The 4,744-nt window shown below is 40.7% G+C and overlaps 1 long non-coding RNA gene across 1 annotated transcript; it reads left to right on the forward strand.

Moving 5' to 3' along the window:
• The first annotated feature begins 855 nt into the window (after positions 1 to 855).
• LOC112844237 (uncharacterized) lies at positions 856 to 2,516 on the forward strand. The gene is made up of 4 exons (XR_003216979.1): positions 856 to 916; positions 1,003 to 1,188; positions 1,329 to 1,430; positions 1,982 to 2,516. It is a non-coding gene; the product is annotated as an uncharacterized LOC112844237 (long non-coding RNA).
• Positions 2,517 to 4,744: the final 2,228 nt, after the last annotated feature.

Here is a 4,744-nt window from a genome sequence, read left to right on the forward strand (position 1 = left end):
CACAAAGAAGTTGTCAGAAAAAAATTCCTAAATATCGCAGCAGTACCTGAAATGGAGTAGTTAAGTTTTGTTTTGTTTTGTTTTTTCAACCTGAGTGTCATTTCTCTTTAGTTCTGATCTCACTGCTGAGCTGCACAACAAACCAAGGTCAGTAACCTTCTTCTGTCACAGTTTAAACCTGAGAAATGCTCACTGATATGACCTGATTGGGTTCATGTTTCACAATGGAGCTCACATGTAAAATGGATGAGATAACTCATCCTGCAAAATACCATTTTCAAACGGTTTTGAGAAACATCTAACAGATCATAATTTTTTTCATTTTAACCCTCACAGCTCGTCTGACTGTGAGTCCCAGCAGCTCTCAGTTCTTTGAATATGACTTTGTGTCTCTGAGCTGTGAGGAGGACGACAGCTCTGCTGGATGGACTCTGAGGAGAAACACAAGCAAACAGAGGTGCGGAGATGGGTGGGGAAAACCAGATGGTTCTTTTTGTAACATCAGCTATGCTTACCCATATGACAGTGGGGTTTACTGGTGTGAGTCCAGAGAGGGTCCCATCAGTAACATGGTTAACCTGACAGTCACTGGTAAGCTGAGTGTGTGGAGTTAGTGTTGATGAAGCTGTGTGTAAATGGATGAAATGCTGTAGTTTGTCTCTGTCTTGAGGTGGATCAGTGATCCTGCAGAGTCCTGTCCTCCCTGTGATGGAGGGAGATGACGTCACTCTGCTCTGTAAAACAAAGACCACTCCCTCCAACCTCCCAGCTGCTTTCTATAAAGATGGCTCCCTCATCAGGAAGCAGCCTACAGGTCACATGACCATCCAGCATGTTTCCAGGTCTGATGAAGGCCTCTACAAGTGTGACATCAGCGGTCATGGAGAGTCTCCATCCAGCTGGATCACTGTCACAGGTGACACACTCACCTGTCTGTGTTTCTGCAGCTTTCAACATTCACAATGTGACGACAACTTAATGACTGTGTTTGCTTTATTTTAGACACACACACCACCACACCTCCACCTACATCCACCTCTGCTCCTGGTTCCACCTCCATCACTCTTCCTCCATCACTCTCTCCTGCTGTTCTCTCTCTGTTGTCATGTGTTGGATCAGTCTGTGTTCTGGTTCTACTGGTGTTACTGGTTCTGCTGGTGAGACAATGTGTTCACAGGAAACCTGAAGGTGAGACTCAGACTTCCTGATCTTTCATGTCTGAGTTTGTTTAGTAGAATAAAGTTCACATTCACTATGATCACAGTGACAACTTTCTTAAATCTAATCTCTATTTTGATGTTTAATTTATATTATTGTTCATTTTTTAGTAGATCAGAAAGAAGCTGGAGAAGATGACATTATCACTCAAGTCATGTACATCACCATCAAGATATCAAATAATCAGAAACAGCCAATCCAATGAAGTTGAGGTAAGATTCTGGTTTCCATGTTTTCTTTCTGAAAGGTTCAGTGTTGAGGTTCATGCCATTTTAAGCTCCTTGTTTTCATAGTAAACATGTTTGACAGGGCCCTTGTTTGTTGGATTAAAGCAAACTAAACTTGGGAGTTTTTGTGGAATCATTTGCATTAGAGGAACGGCAGCTTCTGGCACTTAATGTGTCTGGTTGGTTTGATCTTCATCTTACAGTGTGCAGCTCCCTGAGGCAACTGTTGAATTGTCACAAAATAAATAAAACTGAACCAGAACTTCACTCACGCATATGTTTGGCATGTGCTATGAAGATGGATGCTGAGTGGTGAGAGTTGCTTCTAGAGTGACTTTGGTGTCATGGTCTTGGTGAGTGCGGGGTTTGTCAGTCAGCCTTCACACCTGACGGCAATCAAGTCACCAGCATTTAAGACCAGCACTCACAACAGACCTCTGCCAAACCTACTGCTAACTTTAGTTCTAGGCTGCCAAGCTCTTGTGAGATCCCTTAACAACTGCATGTCTACTCACCGTGTTTTATCTTTGTCATAGTACCCACATGGCCATCCCGGTTCACAAGCTGAACTACACGCATCTCTGTCTGGACGCTGATTCTCTGTTATCATGTTGCTCCTCCTTCATCGTGACACTTCACCTTCAGGCCTCCCTGCCAGGTCCGTTGCTCCAAGTATATTCTGGACCCTCGCTGGACCCTCCTCGCATGACGCTTTCACCTGCAATGCGTAAGCCATAACCATCACAGTTTAACCCTTTAAGTGGGCACGCTCCGTTTTGCGTAGAACCAGAACTATGTAAACTAGCCCAAAATTTGTTTTTGCATATGAAACAGGATTGTTAATATAAGTTGTACTTACATGTTCTGCATTCAGCTTGCCCTACACTGTTCCAAAAAATAGTAATGTCAAAGTATCTTACTGTAATTTTTTACAGTTTTGTACTGTCTTTCTAGGATATCATTCAATTTACATAAGTAGACTGTGATCTTACATGTCAAAGGTAAAACAACATAACATCACTGTAAATATAGTAAAACACAATTTACTTGTTTTTTAAATATTTTTTTTTGTACATATGCATATTTAGATCGTAAAAATACATCCAGAAACAGCTAGTTCTCTCCCATCATGCCTTGGGACATGTGCTGCTGTTTAGATGTTCTTGTTTTATTGTTTATGGTTAGTTACTTTTAACTGTTATCTTGAATGTTGTGTTTACGCCGTGGTGCAGAGTCACTGACAGTTGTTGTTTTGTAGAGGGAGTGCTGTACCATGAGTGACTTCTGTTCTGCTGTTCTTGAACCTTGAGGCACATGGAAGCACCAGAAAGTGTTTAAATAAAGACCTCCCCTACCCTACCAGCTTGGGGTTGAATAACAAGCTCAATCTCTCTCTTTGAGCTAATCAGTTAAGATTCTTCTGCCACAATCTAAATCAGTTCACGGCCACGCTGTGCTAATTATATTTGTTGAAAAATAAATGTAGAGGTAGGAATTGCAATTAATATAAATCTCAAAGTATTCACAACATTCCTGAACAGAAATAGGCCTCTGCACCTGGGGTGAGGGTGTGGCCATGAAAACAATGTGACATGCCATTGGATGTTGGGACACATAATAACATGACGCTAAGCATCAGCCAATGAATGTGAACTAACAACAACAAGGTCGCGGGTATGGCTGCGACCGTAGGAAAGAATCGTGCATTTTACAGTTTTGTTCTGTTCTTCTAGAATATCATTAAAGTTACGTAAATAGACTTTGACTTCACATTTCAAATGTAAATTAACGTCAAATCACTGTAATGTAATGAAACATAATTGTCATGATCATTAAATGTATCTGTCTGTACATATGCATATTTAGATTGTTAAAATACATTCACAAATGTATCATGGTTTCACAAATATCTGTCCGTTATTTGAAAGATTGAACTGTTGAATTTAAATGTAATGCTACGGTAAAGTATATAACATGATCCCTATAAGCTTGTGTTACATCACATAAGTATTATTATCATTGCTAGTTAGGGCGATCGTGGCTCAAGAGTTGGCAGTTCACCTTGCGATCAGAAGGTTGCCGGTTCGAGTCCTGGCTCGAACACTCTCGGTCGTTGTGTCCGTGGTCAAGGCACTTCACCTACTGGTGATGGCCAGAGGGGCCGATGGTGCGATACGGCAGCCTCTTCTCTGTCAGTCTGTCCCAGAGCGTGCAATCCATTATTAGTTAAACCAACTGTATATTTCTGGACATTTACGTATTATGATTCATATTGCCACATTCATTGACCTTGTTTATAGGTAATTTCATTGTTTGATCACGTTACAATGTTCCTAATTCAATGTCTAAAAGCAGTTGGAAAAGGCAGAATCCCATGTAACATTACCGCAACAAACTCTATTTTCACTACTGAAAATGACCGTATTTTTATGGGACAGTTATTTTCTGTTATTTTACGGTCGTATTTTGGCGCCCCAGCTGCCGGAATATTACTGTTTTTTTAGGATGTTTTCTTTTCCTATTTATAGATGATTTCACTGTTTAATGACATTAACATGTTCCTAATTTAATGTTTAGCGGCACTTGAAACAGGCGAGATCCCATGTCAAATTAGCGCAACTAATTGTATTTTCATTACTGGAAATAACCGTATTTTTATGCGGGAGTTATTTTCTGTAATTATACGGTCATATTTTGGCGCCCCAGCTGCCGGAATATCGCCGTTTTTTCAAGACGCTTTTTCTAACAGTGTAGGTCATGGATTCCATCCACATATGGCTTTGCAAAAATTGCATAAAATGCCCTTGCAGCAACAAAAACACAATATTCCAGAAACACGCTTTGCCGATCCAATCAGCTGTTCGTAACACTTCCTATGTCGAAATAGATGTCAACGCAAACTATCGCATGTCCGCCATTACCTGCCGGAAACCGGAAGTGACGCAATTTCACAGAAAATGTAGGGTTTTCTTTTGTTTTTTATCTTCAGGGCCTTGTAAGCATACACTGGTGATTTTAAAAGTCATGTTTGACTTTATCAGGGCACTAGACTAACTTTTTGCCATGGGCGCGCCGGTGCGCCTAACTTTAAAAAGTTAGGCGCACCGGCGCACCTGGGCAGTGCTTTTATCACAGCATATAATGTGTTTTCTGGATACACTGCTGCTTTTTCAGCATTCAAAGATTGATGGCACAAAATTTGACATTTCTTCCAAAATAACAATAATTAAAAAAAACAATGTAATCTCCTGTCTGTCATTCTGTACTTACTGAGTGTTGTTCACTGTGTGTTTGTGGTC

Source organism: Oreochromis niloticus, linkage group LG3 (assembly GCF_001858045.2).
Source record: "Oreochromis niloticus isolate F11D_XX linkage group LG3, O_niloticus_UMD_NMBU, whole genome shotgun sequence".
In the NCBI taxonomy this organism is placed as follows: Eukaryota; Metazoa; Chordata; class Actinopteri; order Cichliformes; family Cichlidae; genus Oreochromis; species Oreochromis niloticus.